The sequence below is a fragment of the Otolemur garnettii genome, unplaced genomic scaffold (genome assembly GCF_000181295.1).
Source record: "Otolemur garnettii isolate 467f Iridium unplaced genomic scaffold, OtoGar3 scaffold00017, whole genome shotgun sequence".
In the NCBI taxonomy this organism is placed as follows: Eukaryota; Metazoa; Chordata; class Mammalia; order Primates; family Galagidae; genus Otolemur; species Otolemur garnettii.
This window is the reverse complement of record NW_003852412.1, coordinates 10,327,206-10,345,018: the sequence shown is the minus strand read 5'-3', so window position 1 is coordinate 10,345,018 and position 17,813 is coordinate 10,327,206. Positions and strand designations below refer to the sequence as shown.

General features: G+C 39.6%; 1 non-coding gene across 1 annotated transcript; it reads left to right on the top strand.

Moving 5' to 3' along the window:
* Positions 1-9,628: 9,628 nt before the first annotated feature.
* LOC111723959 lies at positions 9,629-9,735 on the top strand. The gene has a single exon (XR_002772360.1). It is a non-coding gene; the product is annotated as a U6 spliceosomal RNA (small nuclear RNA).
* The last annotated feature ends 8,078 nt before the right edge of the window (positions 9,736-17,813 follow it).

The window sequence follows — 17,813 nt, the reverse complement described above, 5'->3', positions numbered from 1 at the left end:
GACAATCGAAAAAATTCGATTCACATTCTTCAGCCCATGGCTATGAGCACTCAGTTTAGAAGATGATTTGGAAGATAGCCAAAACATTATAATTAATAAAGACAGACTTGGACAAAAAATAGCTCCAGTTTCCATAATGGGTGAAGCCACCAGCAGAACTCTGTGACATACAATAAATGAACAAGGGTAGGCCGGTCATGCCGGAGACCTTCCTTAGGGAGCGGGGAGGTGGCGTTGTCCAGAGGCCATCTGAAAGTGCATGGGCCCAGCCACATCGTTCTCTGGAGAGATCTTTCTGGCTCAGGGCCATAGGCTTTTTTAATTTTAAAAGTGCTGACTTGGCAGCTCTGTTCCTTATAATGAGAGCACTAATTTATGTTCTTTGTATTTTACTTGAATCCTGTAAGTGCTGTGGAGTTCAGTTTGCATTTAGAAAATAAGTACCCATTCAGCAGGAAAATCCTTCTGAAGTTTCATGTTTCCGATAGTAAAATCTCATTACAGTCATGTGGGTTTGTGCTGAATAGTCGATGTTTTGAGATGGATCACGTATCGAGTTCCCTCTGTAATCATTCTCCTCCTCTTCTCTTAAGACCCAACTAAAAGCCATCTCTTCCCTGAAGCCTTCTGTAAACCTCTTCGGAATCCACCACTTTCTCATTTGCTTCCCCTGACCCACGTTGTGTCTTTATTTTAGCACTTTTAAAGGTATATCACTTGGCATAGTCATATGGGGACCTTTGAATTATAAAGATCAAAGTGTCTTAGTTTCCCTGAACTCATCTGTTCTCATTTTTCCAGTTACAGGATCAGGTTATTTTGATAATCAAGAGTGTCTGTAAGGTGTCTGACTCACAGAAGGCACTAAAGAGAAAACACTCCCTCCCCCCACCCTGCTCTATTTTTTTTTGCAAACATATATTGCCTTCTAGCTGGAGATAACTCTCAGACATTAAGCTTGTTACCTAGTGCTGGTCTCCTCTCACTGCCAGAAGCTCCACTTATGAGTGCCAAGTGCCTAAAACAGCTCCTGCAACATTACAGGTGCTCTGAAAATATTTGGTGAATGAATAAATTCACCTTTACCCCTCCCCTGTCTCACCTGGAGAGCTTGGTAAATTTATTACCCATTATGAGAATGAAGCTTTTTCAGGGTCAGAACCAGGGGTCCTCAAACTTTTTAAACAGGGGCCAGTTCACTGTCCCTCAGACCTATGGTGGGCCGGACTGCAGTCCCTGGAATGAGTCAGCTGCTAAGCAGGACAGGCAGTGGCAGCAAAAACACCTGGTGGGGCGGATAAATATCATAGTCAGGCTGCATGTGGCCCGAGGGCTGTAGTTTGAGGACGCCTGGTCAGAACTCTCTTCAATACAGCTTCCTTTAGCCTCCACAGAGCATAGAATAGGAGCTCTTGCAAACAGGCGTCAATTAAGAAGCCAACAGCAAATTTGAATTCTCTTAACACTCATACTTCAAAGCAACATAAAATAGGCCAGATGCAGTGGCTCATGCTTGTAAATCCAGCACCCTGGGAGGCCAAGGTGGGAGGATCACTTGAGATCAGCCTGAGGAAAAGTAAGACCTACCTCTACTAAAAATAGTAAAACTAGCCAGGTGTTGTGGCAGGTCCAGTGGTCCCAGCTACTCGGGAGGCTGAGGAAGGAGGATCACTTGGACCCAGGAGTTTTAGGTTGCAGGGAGCTATGATGACACTACTATACTCTAGCCAAGAAGACAGAGGGAGACTGTCTCTAAAAACGAGAGAAAAGAAAGAACACCCCCAAATGTAAATTAGATTTAAACAATAAAGTTAAAGGCAACCAAACCTTAGCTTTAGCAGCATAAAAGAGCACAAACATCTTAGTCCCAAAGCAGCATCCTGCGTCATAACAGATTATTGATGTGTTATTTGGCATAAGATTGCGGCTAACTCACTCAATACCTATCAGCATGGAAAATGAATGAGGAGAAATAAACGAACATCAGGAGGGAGCACTGCCCAAGGTTAATAAATGAAACTCTTTTCCCCCACTTTTCTGCTTTCTTTGTCTTACACTACAGAAAAATAAATGACCTGCAGATACACATAAAGAAATGAGACAGAATTTTTGGACCAAACACTGGAAACAATAAGCATAAATAATTAATGTTAATATACTTTGTAGTATTTGGCTTCCTAAGCGAAGTTTTGCAGTATGATAAATCTAACGCTGTTTCACTTAGAGAACAAAATAGGCATTAGTTCAAGTATGAGGTGGGGTGGGAACTATTTCTAAGCAGTAAGGAATACATTTGGGGTCCTCCTGAAGTTTACCAGGAGATAGAATGTGTAATCATCTGGGCTTTGAAACCCTGCAGGCTGAGCTTGAATCTGGGTTTCTAGCTATGAATGACTTTTGGCAACTTAACATCCATGACAGCAACAGCTGGATTTCTCCAGAGCAAGTGATAAAACAGCTTTTTATATGTTAATCTTAGAAAAGTGATATACCAACAAGTACTTCTGCCATGTGTTGTTGTCAAATTGGTCACCCAGACCAATTCTAGTTGTATGTTGTAATAGAAGGAGACCAGACAAGAGTGTGAAAGCCAAGGGGTAGAGACCACTGGGACTGTCTTGAAGGCTGGCTGCTATAGATGGCCGCCACTGCTGGGAGCTGGCAGGCATCCCTCTCTCCCCAAATAGGCTTTTCACATGGCTAGCTGGGGCTTCCTTGTCACAAGGCAGTCTCAGAGTAGTCAGGTTCCTAACAAAGCAGTTTGTCTTATCCAGAGTAAACATTCTAAGGCATAACATGGACACTGCCAGTCCTCCTAAGACCTGGGCTCCAAAATACTGGAAGCCACATCTGACCACACTCTATTGATCAAAGCAGTCACAGAGTCCACCCAGGGTCAAGGGGAGAAGAAGTAGACTTCATTCATTGGCAAGGTCACATCACAGCAGAGGTTGTGGGATTAGAGACCTCAGTTGCAGCTATTGTTGGAAACCTGATCTACCACCTGGGGAAAGGAGAGTGCAAAGAGCAGTCTGGCACTGGTTCTTTGGAAGAGGTGAGTACGGACATGGGGCGTGAGATAAATTGAGACCTGGAATTGGAGAGAAAAGGTCCAATGACAACAGCAGTTCAGGGGCTGAGCACACTGCAGCTGGAATAACGGCAGAGCCCCGGAGGCCAGAAAGTGTGAGTCACTTATGGGGATGTATGGAAATTACTTGGCAGGAACAAGAATGTCAAAGTCATCTCAGGGACAGACAAGAGATGGGGACAAAGGCAGCTGTCAAGGGGCTCTGAATGCTAAACTGAGAACCCAGACTTAGGAGAAGCATCTGTAGATTTTAGAAGAAACGACCTTATAAAAATACTTTTGAAGCAAGGACCTTGACATTTATAAAACATTCACCACGTGCCCAGCACAGAGATAAGCATTTTACATACATTAGTTTATCGAATTCTTACAGTAAATGTACAACATGAGTATTATCTTCTTAATTTTTTAGGTGATGAGATCAGTGCTTAGAGAATTCACGTCACTTGCTGAGGTTCACAAAGCTAGTAAGTGGAAGAACTGGGTTTCGAATTCAGGTCTGTTTGGAACCCACAAACTTAACTCACTCATTTCTTGCTGTTGAAATTTCCCCAGGGAAAGAAATCTTTTGGGTATTATTAAGAAGAGGCACCTGGAGGAGGCAGACCCAGGGACTGACCTGTGGTCAGGGTTGCCACAGCATCCAGAATAACAAGACGACATGATCAGTGCCATGGGCAGCACTGGTGCTGTCATGAGTGGGTGGTGGCTTGTCACATGGGTGGGATGGGGGCCTGAGTAAACACTGGGCTGAGGAACTTGGCAGATGGAGCCAGAGGATGCTGCCTTGGGTGGGAAGGCAGAGCAGGCACAGCATTCCGGATTTTGAGGGAGTGCTGGTAGGGAAGGATGCTAGACCCTCCACCATCACGAATAATGTCAAAACCCTCTTTGACTAATGGTTCAGCTCTCAGAAGGACTTGTGTAGAAAACACAAGATCCTCACCAGACAGCCAGATCAGCTGAACCAACCTTGCTGAACAATGGAGATGGGATATAGGTGGGCAAGTACTGCTTCCAGATTATTAGTGTTAAGCCCCTTGCTACCACCTTTAGACCAGGGCTAGAGGACTGTACTATGGCCCTCTTTCGGCTGCACCTTTATTCATGAGATGAGGAATCTGCCAGGCCAGAGAGCTGCGTGTGCCTGTGCAGAACCATGCCCTGAGTCTAAATAGCTGCAATCTCAGAATTCCCTGCCCCAGTGTCCTGAGCTCATTTTTAAGTCCTCCGTAGTCCTCTTATCTGGGTCTTTCTTTTCTAGGGTAGGCCCTGCATCTGCTTTGTGCCCCCAGGGATAGGGGGTGGCCCAATGAGACAGCTGTGTGGCTGTCTAAAGGGAGCAAAAGGAGTTTGTCCATGCAGGCAAGGATGTCCAAACACCCGGGCACGAAGCCCTCTGTAAAAAGGGATAAAGCCAAAGGTGAGGAGAGAAGGGGTTTACTGTGAGACTCACGGAATTTGAGGTGTTAAATTTGAGCCTGGCCTTTTAGTTCATTCTGAAGGTATATTTATGATGATAAAAGGATAGAACGTATTTTATCTATCATTGCTTAGCTTGATTTATGACTTTAAAGTAGATGCACATACAGAACGTGGGCTTTACTCAGAGCCCATAGGCGTGGACCTGGCACAAGAGGCTGTGTACTGGACTTGCTCTCTCCCCTCTGCCCCTCCCAGCCACCTTGACTTACAGCTCCTGTGCCCAACAGGACCCCACACTCCATTTTCCCAGGCTCAACAATGGTAGCTCTTAACCATGTAGCTTGTGTAAGTAGAAAGTTTCTTGTGTTGGTAAGCTATGCTACCACAACTCCACCCGTTTCCTGAAACAAGTGATTTTTAACTGTGCTGTATCCCTAGTTTCTCAGTTTTGTAAACTTGCCAAGAAAAGTAGCATCCAAAATGCCTGGAGCACTCAAGGTAGCCACATCGCCAGGTTACAGGGTTAGGAATGAGGGCTCAGTATTCTCCACAAGGATGTACTGAAGCCTGCCAAGGGGAACTTGAACTTCCACAATGTGTGCAGGTGTTCACATTCACTCTGTTAGCTTCAAAGGAAACCTCCAGGATTTAACTTGCTACCTGCCCACCACATCCATTTCCCTTTCCAGGTTTGCTTTCTTTGTGCCAACTCCCTTATACTAATCTATACATGTCATACAAAAATGTCTTCACAGGATTTTGTACTGTACATCTACTCAAGTTGATACTTCAACGTGGTCCATGAAGACCATTTCTGCATTTTCTCCGTGAGGGTATCAAAGGTATCTGTTGCATTATTCAGGATCTTTTAAAAAAAACCCATACAATGAAGTCCTCTTATAATTAAGTGCCAGGAAAGTTTGTCTCACTGGAAGAACCGGCTTGGTTCTTTTAAACAGGTAAACAGGTGACTTATTAACTCATTAGTTTTCTTTCTAGTATTGGCTGCTAAGAACTTCAGAGTTAAATTTAATACTCATAGCAATTGTCTTATTCCAGCTTTCTGACTCAATGATCTCCCCTGTTCCTTAGTTGATATGCTATATCTCTTTTATTCATCTTTGTTGTTTAACTATTCTATTATATATGCTTTATTGTTTTTTTCTTGTTTTAAAATATTAAGGGGGTATACATGTTTTTGTTACATGGATACCTTGTCTGATGCTTACTTCAGGGATTTTGATGTGGTCGCCACCAGAACAGTGTTCCTTGTACCCAGTAGGTAAGTTCTATCCCTCCTGGTCCCTTCCACCCCCTCCCTTCTTAGTTTCCAATGTCCTTTGTACTTCTTTGTGCTCATGTATTAATATACCCACTGTTTAGTTCCTACTTAAATACATATTAGTGAGAACATGTGCTGTTTGGTTTTCCATTCCTAAGATACTTCACTTTGGATAATGGTCTTCATTTCCATCCAAGTTCTTTCATTCCTTTTTATGGCTGAGTTGTACACCCTGGTACTACATGTATACTATATACCACATTTTTTCATCCACTATGAATTGATGGGCACTTAAGTTGGTTTTACATCTTTCCAATTGTGAGTGATGGTACAGTAAAATCAAGTGAGGGTTTTTTTGTTTTTTGTTTGTTTGCTTTTTATAAAATAACTTCTTTTCCTTTTGGTAGAGACCCAGCAGTGGGATTGCTGGATTGAATGATAGGTCTACATTTATTTCTTTGAGGAATCCCCATATCCTTTTCTATAGCGGTTGTACAATAGTGAATAAGCATTTCTTTTTCTCGACATCCACATGAGCGTCTAATTTTTTTCGACTTTTTAATAAAGGCCATTCTGATAGGAGTAAGGTAGTTATCTTACGGTAGTTTTAATTTGTGTTTCCTTGATGATTTGTGACATTGAGCATTTTTTTCATATGTTTTGTTGGCCACTTGCCTATCTTCTTTTGAAAAGCTTCTGTTCATGTCTTTTGCCTACTTTCTGATTTCTTTTCTTGCTGATTTGTTCAAGTTCTTTGTAAATTCTGGATATTGGTCCTTTGTTAGACGTACAGTTTGTGAATATTTTCTCTCATTCTGTAGGTTGTCAATTCACTCTGTTGATTATTTTCCTTTGCTATGCAGAAGCAAAGTTCCATTTATTTTTGTTGTTGTTGTTGCTATATTTGCAATTGGGGTCATAAATTCTTTGCCTAGGCCAATCCCTATAGGATTTTTCCCACAGTTCTTCTAAAATTTTTATAGTTTCATGCCTTCCATTTAAGTCCTCTATCTATGTTGAATTAAGTTTTGTATATGGTAGACATAGGGGTCCTGTTCCATTCTTCTACTTGTGGTTATCCAGTTTCCCCAGCACTATTAATTGAACCGAGCTTCCTTTCCCCAGTGTGTATTTGCATCCACTGTGTTGATGATCAGTTGATCATGGCTACATGGTTTTCTTTCTGGGTTCTCTACTTGTCTTCATTGGTCTGTGTCTCTATTTTTATGCTAGTACCATGCTGTTTTGTTTCCTGTAGACATAGAGTAGAATTTGAAGTCAGGCAATAAGATGCCTCCAGATGTGTTCTTTTTGCTTAGGATTGCTTTGGTTATTCGGAGTCTGTTTGGTTCCAAAGGAAATTTAGGATTATTTTTTTCTAGGTCTAGGAAATCAGATATTGGTACTTCGATGAGAATTGCACTGAATCTGTAAATCATTTGGGGCAGTATAGACATTTTAATGATGTGTGTTTTATTATTAACAGTTATGAGAGTTAGCTGGGCACAATGGCTCACACTTGTAATCCTAGCACTTTAGGAGGTCAAAGCGGGTGGATCATTTGAGGTCAAGAGTTCTGAGCAAGTAGTGAGACCCTGTCTCTACTGAAATAGAAAAGTTAGCCAGGCATTATGGCAGGCACCTATAGTCCTAGCTACTTGGGAAGCTAAGGCAGGAGAATCACTTGAATCCAAGAGTTTGAGGCTGCTATGATGATGTCATGGCACTCTATCCCAGGAAGGCAGAGTGAGACTCTGTCTCAGAAAAAAAAAATGTTATGAGTTAATTACTTTTCATAAGCCGGTATATATAACTTGTTACAAATTAATAAATGTATAAGTACATGTAAACCTATCTTACTAAGCTATCCTTTGTATGAAAATGCCAGTACTATGACTAATCTCTTATGGGAATATGTAGCTTGAATTTTGGCAGCAACGAGTTAAATAGTGATACCCCTTTTCACTTTCTCAGTTTCCTTTAAGTTACAGAAGTCTATGAAAGAGTGGGCATCTACCCATATGACCTGGAAGGGTCATTGGCTGTACTTTTAACTCTGCTGTGACTTTTTTAAGTAGTTACTACTCTCTAGTTCTGAGTTTCTTATCCATACAAGGAGTGTATTGGACTAGTTAATAATCCATCTAATTTTAATGCTTTCCATTCCATGTACAAAAACTTGACTGACTGGAGGTAATAAACTGAGTGCCGATAAGACAATCCCTAGTTTTCCTGCTTGGTCATCCAGTAGGGTCAGCTTCCCAGTGGAGAAGACACAGACTGCATCTCCAGGATTAAGACAGCAAAAGTTCAAGAACTGAGCCGTGGCACAGGGAACAGCCAGCCCTGAGTGCTGGAGGCTAATCAGGAAACGGGGAACAGGACACAAACCGGTGTGGACTAAAACTTGGGGCCTCATCATTTCCAGTTCTTTCTCCAAAGGATGGTCATTTCTTTGGATCACCAGAATGTCTTGCCCTGTGTAAAGCAATTGCAAAAAAAAAAAAAAGCGAATACCATGTTAGAAACACCAAAATGAGAAGTCTTGAGAAATGAAGCTTCATATAGTATCTTGCACTGTACTACCGTTTCTTCTGGAAAAGAGGAGACTTAATTGAAGTTTCCCCTGTGCTTATCTGAGCATTCACAAAGCAAAGCTACATATTGACTTGACTGTGTGATTTATCTGAGCTGTTACAGAGCTCTTCACTAACAGAAAGAAGCAGTGATTGATGCAGTCTCAGCTGCCTTGCAGAAAGCTTTACCTTTCTTAGAGCTATTTCACAGGCAACTCAAAAATTATGCAACATATAATAGGATTTAATTTCACTTTACTTTTTTTTCCCACTGGTTCAAGCTATATTGAAAGTATTTACCCTTTAGGATTAATATTTTCAGTGAATGATGTGACCAGTAATGTGATGGATAAAGTTTCTGCATTTTTATCACTTACTATGTGCCTTGAGCTTTATGTACTGTATTAATAATTTAAATGAAAACTCTGCAATACAAATATTATTTCCACTACCCAATATTCATTTTCTAGATTTTGAAACCGAGGTCCATGGAAGTTAAGTGGCAAGCCCAATGCTACCAGATAAATGAGTGCCAGAGAGACCTGGGATTCTCGCCAGGGTCTGCCAGGCTCCAAAATTCATGCTGTGCTCACTCCGGAGCACTTTCCCTTACTCCTCTATCCCTTCACCTGCAGCTTAAGGAGGGGTCTTTCATTCATTTAAACATTTGCACTACTGCACTCTAGCCTGGGCAACAGACCTGTCCCAAGACTCGGGGACTCATGGTTGCCAGTTCCATGTTCCAGGAAACATCATTTCCTGTTTCTCCATAGAAATAGAAGCAAACACTCAAATTTTGAGTAAAATACATGTGATGTTTTCCCATTTCAGTAGATTTGCTTTGGGTTTTATGAACTAACGACTAAACTACCTTTCATCTTACTCTGGCTGGGATATAAGGATGGAGCCTACGCACTACCTCAGGGACTCAAGTCAGGTTTGGGGAGGTTAGAAACTCAATATTTGGGTACCAGTTATAAAGAATATAACAGTAGCTGAAATAAGAATTGAATATAATTAATAATATAATTTCTCATGCCAATCTATTAATTCACCTGATTGCTATAGAATGTCACTCTGACCGCTGACAAATGGCTGCCTGTTGCAGTGTGACCTAGGTAATGATGGAGGCAGGGAATATATTAACATCTCAGGCCATCTTTTATGGGCTAGATAATCTTTTAATGTAATTGCTATTTGATCATTAGATTCTTTGAGACAATTCAGCATCTTGAATAAGAAGGACAGTTTCTGGTGCTCACTTCAGCAGCACATACACTAAAATTGGAACAATACAGAGAAGATTAGCACGGCTCCTGCAGAAGGATGACACGCAAATTCATGAAGCATTCCATATTTTTTGTCTTACCACTGGAAAAAAAAGAAGAAGAAGAAGCATAGTTTCTGGGTGGCGCCTGTGGTTCAAGGAGTAGGGCACTGGGGGTAGTGGGTTCAAATCCAGCCTCAGCCAAAACTGCAAAAAAAAAATATATAGAAGAAGTACAGTTTCTTACTTATTAAACTATAAGTCAACTGATGTTGCTGCCCAACTGCAGGGTCAGGTAACCCAGCCTGGGATCCACCCCAGCAGGTGCTGAGTCAATAGACATAACTGTGGCAGAAAGAGGGAGCAAAGTGCTTGCCTGCTGCTCCAGTGACAGCCAGCATCGTCAGGTGGCAGCCCGGTCAGAGCGGTTGGTGATTGGGAAGTGGGTGCTGTTCTGAGACCCAGGTCCTCTGAGTCCAGATCACCTGGTAAGCACTGGCGTCCAGTGTGGACCTGCCTGTGATGAGCAGGCAACGTGCCCGATCACTTGAGTGGGGAACTTTTGGAAGAATTTGATGCAGTTCCTTCACAAATTGTGAACTAGACAAGGGCATGAATTAGCCTGTGACAGGCTAAACAAAAGACCATATCTGCAATTTTAAAAACTCATCAGGTCACTTAAAACTATTACAATGAGGTAATGAATAAGTTTCACAATTCATATTGCTTGGTAAGCCATATTGTTTAGCTGATTTAGAGAATAGAAGAAAAAATTAAAATTGTTATTAATGTATTAATTTCTATTATCATACTGATTATTAAGTGTTCTGAATATCACCCATAGCAAAATTTTAGATTGGAGCCATTTCAGAGAGAAATCCGTTTCCAAACTAGACTGTCCTCAGACAGCCAGTCAGAATCCCGCTGCCAACCACACAGAGGATGCTCTTAGAATTGTGCGAAGGGACAGCTCTGAGCCATGTATGTGTCAAAAACACGCCTTTTCTTAATCTAAATGACATCATTATTAGAGTGAATAAGTGGCACTTAGTCCTATAGGTCCTTTTCATTGCTAAAGTGTTAATTCCCAGATAGCATCTACCTCTGTGAGTCCTTGATGTGTTACTAGTAAGTCTGTGAAGTGCTCAATGGATCTTTACTTTTCCAAAAGCCTTTGGATGTGTGGACAATTACTACTCATTAGACAGATCAGACAAAATTTTTCCAAAAAGAGCTTTACAGGAATAAAGGAAACCAAGATCAAAGCAATCTGTCTTATTGGAAAGTTATTAAACCAACCCAAAATATGTAAATATCTTTTCCTAAGACAGTTGCATATATTGAGAAATCAAGCCTTCTTTTTGCCTACTCAAAACTTACTGGAATTTTAAAAAAGAAATATGTAATCATTAAAGTCCTTCCCTTTAAAGTGATTTTCCCTGATCCTTCAACCCTCTGAAGTAATCACCGTAGAAACCATAGTCCACGGTCACCTCAATCGAAATCCGCCTCTGGAATTGAAGGGCTCCAGCCAATCGAATTCAGAAAAGAAGTGACTGTTGCAGAGACAGAACCCACTTCAACAACTTGCTCTGTTTGCAGCCTCCGGTTGACAGTTCTACCCAGAGCTCTCATTGAAAAATGCCAAATGGAATTCTCAGCTGCCATTCTGCTGATTTTGATCCCAAAGTAAACATCATGATGGGAAATGGCACTGTACTGGACAGTGGCAGGTTAAGCTGAATATTTTTTTTTTAAGTAAATTCTTCTTAGATCTGTGGAAGAGTCAGATATTTGTTTACCTATCCCTGGAATTACACATGCTCACTGAACAAGGTGGATAAAAATGGCTAGAGACTCTGTAACTGGCGTAAGGGTAATAAGTATCATTTTCCCCTCTCATAAATACTTTTCAGTATTATAGTCTGACTTAGAGATTCCTCAGATTTTGGTTAAGAAATCTTTGTGGTGCCTGTTAAATGCAGATCCCTGTGTCCCACCTCATGTCTAGCGAAGCTGAGAAACTGTTTTAACAAGCACTACCCTAATTATTAAGGCCAGTGAGGTTTGGGGAGATTGGAAAGATAGCGGTCAAAGGATACGAAATTTCTGTTAGTTGGCTTAAGTTGCAGAGATCTTTTTCACTACACGGTGGCTATAGTTAATAACAATGTATTGGATTCTTGAAAAGTGGTAAGAGAATGGATATTGTGTTCTCACCACAAAAATAACAACTATGTGAAGTTGCATATGCATATGTGAATTAGCTAGATTTAGTCAATCCACAACTTAGCATATTATGCTAGAAAAAGTATTTTACACAATAAATACATGCAAGTTTACTATCAGTTAAAAAACAATGGCATTTAAGAACACTTGTTCTATGAGACAAGGCATTCATTCATTCACATTACTCATTCATTTGTTCACTCCACAGCCATTAATTTCATGCATTCCCCTGAGTGCTGGGGACATAGAAATAATTATAATAGAGTTTCTGTTCTCCCAAAGCTCAAGGTTTAGATTTAGTTTGCCTCAGCATTTCTCAGCTGGAGGCAATATGGCCGCCAGGAGATACTTGGCAATTTCTGGAAATGTTTTTGGTTCTCACAACTGGGGCAGAAGGTGGCATCTAGTGGGTAGAGGCCAGGTTGCTGCTACGCATCCTCTGGGCACAGGACAGCCACCTCACTGGCCCAACAAAAATTATCCGTCCTAAAACATTGATAGTACTAAGGTTGAGAGACTTTGCTTTGCACTCTACTGATAAGTCAGCCAGATCAATCATGAGAATCACACAGAAGTTTTGCACATGCCTACATCCTCCAGATTATTGTCTAACAAATGTATGCCCATATTCAGAAGTGGAGCTGAAAAGTGAATCTCTGGGTCCTGATCATTTGATCCTACATGTAAACGAAAGAAGACATTTTCGTCTGTGCCACCAGACAACCCCAGTGATATGACATGGTTACTCTACCCACATGATTTTATAAAGGCATATCGCCAGACTAGTTTGCTTTATCTCTATATTGCTTAATTGACCAAAATTTCAGAAAATGTTTAACAAAAAATTGATTATCCTTAAAAAGTACATTGACTTCTCCTTCCAGCCAAGATGGTAAAGTGGGGACTGGATTTATCCTCCCATCTGAAACAGCAATGACAGTAACAACAAAAACCAGACTCTGTCTCTCTCTATATATGTGTACATGTATATATATAAAAGTGTGTATATATAATGTGTGTATGTATATACTGTGTATAGATATATATATACAGCTTTCAAGTTTATAGATATATAAATAAAACTGTGTGTATATATATACACACACATACATACACACACACAGTTTTCAAGTCACCGAATGAATGACAGTGATCTGGAAAGAAACAAACAAACATGGTGAGTCCTACGATTTCCCCCAGCTTGCTGCCTGGAGGGAGTTTCCAAGTTGTGATGCAAGGAGGGGAAATGCAGGCGGCTCTAGCAGATGAACTTTCTGAATTGAAGAAACATTGCTGAGAACCCAGGAAGACCAGAATTAGGAGAATGCCACAAAGAGAAAAATCTACAGACATCTGTGTCTTGACTCATCAAATGGTATGCTTTAAATATGTTCAGTAAAGAGATCCCCTCAAGAACTCAATTTAGTATTGATCAATACTCATACATGTGAGGAAACTACTCGAGCCTGGGAAAAAAGCCCACCCATGAGAACTAGAGGTAATAGTATTCATTAAGACATGGAACAGTGCCTGCTCCCACTAGCCAGAACAGAAAGTCTCATGATTTATGGGGCACTGGGTAGAATATACAGAGGGTCTTGACTCAGCGATAAAGAATATTTCATCTTAGACTGAGTGCTGGGCTAGTCCCACTAAAAGATCCTAAAAGCAAGATACAACGTGAATCAAGATGTTTCTAAGTAATTTGACTGCATCCTGGAACAAAACCACTTTGAGATATCATCTAACTGAGATATCATCTAACTCCAGTAAGAGTGGCTCACATAACAAAATCCCAAAACTACAGATGTTGGTGTGGATGTGGTGAAAAGGGAACCCTTCTGCACTGCTGGTGGGAGTGCAAGCTAATACATCCCTTTTGGAAAGATGTATGGAGAATACTCAGGGATCTAAAAGTAGACCTGCCATTTGATCCTACAATTCCTGTACTAGGTGTATATCCAAAAGACCAAAACTCAGTTTGTAACAAAGATATTTGCACCAGATTGTTCATTGCAGCTCAATTCATAATAGCCAAGTCACTTTACCATCTTGGCTGGAAGAAGCGCAAGTGCCCATCAACTCATGAATGGGTTAATAAATTGTGGTATATGTATACCATGGAAAAAAGATGCAGCCTTAAAAAAAGATGGAGACTTTACCTCTTTTACATTTACATGGATGGAGCTGGAACATACCCAACTTAGTAAAGTATCTCAAGCATGGAAGAAAAAATATCCAATGTACTCAGTACCATTATGAATCCAATTTACAATCACTCATCCTTTCATATGAAGAATAGATCACAACTGTGGCCCAGGATGATGAAGGAGGGATGAGGGGGAAGTCAGATTGAGGGAGGGTAAATGGTGGGATCATACCAATGGTGCATAATGCAAGGGTACTCACCGGATTTATTAAGTATAGAGTATAAATGTCCTAACGCAATAATTAAGTGAGCGAGATGAGGTTAATATTAACCAGTGTGATGTAAACACTCCTAATTCTATATGAAATCAGCACATTGTACCCCATACATGCATTAATGTATACATGATCTAGGTGTTTATGATTTAATAACAAAAAAGAAAAGAGAAAATATTAAAAAATTCTCATGAAAGTAAGGCTAAACTAAAAAATAAAAGAAATAATACTTTGCAGACTGAACTGTCTCCACTGATCACATTCAAGAGTGAAATTCCAAAGAATTGAGGAAACTACTCATGAGAGATTCTATTCAACACACACACTGCTGTATCATCTACCGGCATATGAACATAATTGTATCTATTTATAAGAACAAAGATTCATTTTGAGGAAGTGGTCAGCTTCCACAGAAATCCCCCAAATTACCAGTTTATTCCATAATTTGAGGAATGATTCCAGATTGAAACTGAAGTAGGGGAAAAAAACTAATCTTTATGCTCATTGAAATTAATACGGGAAAACCCATCCAAATTTTCTAACCAATACTTCAAACTTCTGGTGGTTTTTCGCTCTCATATTTTACTACTCATAGGAGGGACAATTTGCAACAAGTAAGGCAAAATCACTGACAGCGTGACTCATGCACAATTGCTAAAAACAAATTAGATTTGTTTGGCAACTAATTTAGGGCTATTTTGATTCAAATGATAAAAATGTAAATGAAAGTTATGATTTTGGAATGCAACTGAGTTTAGCATATTGGACTTTGGAAATCTTTTTTCTAGGAACTACATGGCAATATGAGAAATTCTATGGCAGGTTTTGTGCATTCGGAATATTGAGTCCAGCAGATGTATCCAAATAAATGAGAGCAACTTTCTGTAATATTTTTAAATTATTGATATAATAAAATATTGTAAAAATGAAAAAAAATATTTACTGACAGATGTGATAATTAGTAGAACGAGCTATTATAACTGATCATGACCATATTCCTTATGTTCACAAAGTTAAGTAGCATCATGGGTGATATGTAGTATTGATACTAAAAAATCTTCAAAAAGGAAGGAGTAAGTTAGAGGCCTCATACATATGACTTGATTTCATGACTTATTATAAAGCTATAATATTCAACACAGCCTGGTACTGGTGTCAAGATAAGCAAATAAACGTAACAAAGAGTCTAGAAATAGACTTTGCACAAAGATGGGAAATATGTTTGACAAAGGTGTAAAGGCAAATAAGCGGAGAAAAGACAGCCTGGAATAATATGATGGTCTGGTAATATCACAGTGGAACAACTGGATATCTAAGTGCAAAAGTTAAACTGGAATCCATACCTCACACCATATACAACACAGAACATAAAATGGATCACAGAACTAAATGAAAGACCTAGAATTACAAATGTTCTTAAAGAAAACACAGGAAAAATGTCTTGTGACCTTGGGTAATGCAAAGATTTCTTAGATATGACACCAAAAGCATGATTCATAAAACAACAATTTGTTAAATTGGATTTCATCAAAATAAAAAACTTCTATTTCCAGAAAGTACTATTAAGAAAATTAAAAAACTAAAAACTATAGACCAGCAGAAAAATATAATTATATACATGGTATTTGATAAAGAACCTCCATCTAGAATATACAAAGAATTTTCAAAACTTAATAACCAAACAAAGAATTCAATTTTTTTAAAGGACAAAAGATTAATAAAGCCTCTTTACCAGAAATATACAGATAAAAAATAAGCATGTGAAAAGATGCTCAACATCATTACTCATTGGGGAGATGAAAATGAGTCATAGTGAAATGCTACTACACATCTATTAAAATGGCTAACGTGAAAAACACTGACTGGGCCAAAGATGGACAAAGATATGAAAGAATCAGAACTCTCACATATTGTCGTTGGGATGAAGAATTGTACAACCAGTTTGGGAAAAAGTTGGCAGGTTTGGGGTGGTGGCTGTGGCTCAGTGGGTAGTGTGCTGGCCCCATGTACCATGGGTGGTGAGTTCAAACCCAGCCCTGGCCAAACTGCAATAACAACCACCACCAAAAAAAAAAAAAAAATAAAGGCTCGGCGCCTGTGGCTCAAGTGGCTAAGGCGCCAGCCACATACACCTAAGGTGATGGGTTCGAATCCCCAGCCCGGGCCCGCCAAACAACAATGATGGCTGCAACCAAAAAAAAAATGGCCAGGCGTTGTGGCGGGCGCCTGTAGTCCCAGCTACTTGGGATGCTGAGGCAGGAGACCCGCTTGAGCCCAGGAGTTGGAGATTGCTGTGAGCGTGATGCCATGGCACTCTGCCCAGGGGGACAGCTTGAGGCTTTGTCTCAAAAAAAAAAAAAAAAATAGCCAGGTGTTGTGGCAGGTGCCTGTAGTCCCAGCTACTGGGGAGGCTGAGGCAAGAGAATCACCTAAGCCCAGGAGCTAGAGGTTGCTGTGAGCTGTGTGACACCACTGCACTCTACTGAGGGTGATAAAATGAGACTCTGTCACTACAAAAAAAAAAAAAAACTTGGCAGGTTTTTAAAAATTTAAATATATACCAATCATCTCATGTCATCATTTTCTTCTTCAGTATTTATTCCAAAGACATGAAGGTAAATATCCATGCAAGGCCTGACACATGAATATTTACAACAATTTTGTTTTTAATAGACAAGCCCTGAAAGCAATTCAAATGTCCATCAGCAGGTGAACAGATAAATTTTGGCATATTTATACAGTGAAATACTACCCAGTTATTAAAGGAATAAACTGATAAATGCTGCAATGCCAATAAATGCTAAAATATTTACTATAAGTATAATAAGCCAGAACAAAAAATAATACATAGTGTATGATTTCATTTATACAATATTCTGGAAAATACAAACTAATCTATAGTGCAAGAAAGGAGCTCATTGGTTGACCGTAGCTGGGTGTGGCAGGTAGGATTGATTTCTAAGGAACACAGGAAAACTTTCGGATGATAGATGTGTTCTTTACTTTGATCGTAGTGATGGTGTATTCATACGTTATAACTTATATAGTATGCCTTATATATGTTCAGTTTATTGTGTCCTAATTATGCCTCAATAAAACTTTTTTTAAAAGTTTAAAATGGGCTCTTCACCATTTAAGAAGTGGTGACTATGCTAGATAATGCATGTGTTAATGAAATTAATTTAGCCAATTCACAATGTCTCCTTATTTCTAAACATCAGGTTGCATATGATACATACTCAAAATTTGTATTTGTCCATTAAAACATAAATACATGTTTTAAAAAATTCCTTTTAGGTAACAGAAAGGATAACTGCTTGCTGACCTATTCAACAAATAAGTGAGAATGGAAATTATACAAAATAAGAAAGGATGAGAAATGGATAATGACAATTGAAAAAAATAACTGAAAAGAATACTTTTTAGGAAAACTAAGTTTACCAATATTATTTTATCTATCAAGATAAAATAAGCTTGGGCAGAGTGATTCTAAAGTTTAAAAAACTCTTCAAAGTCTAA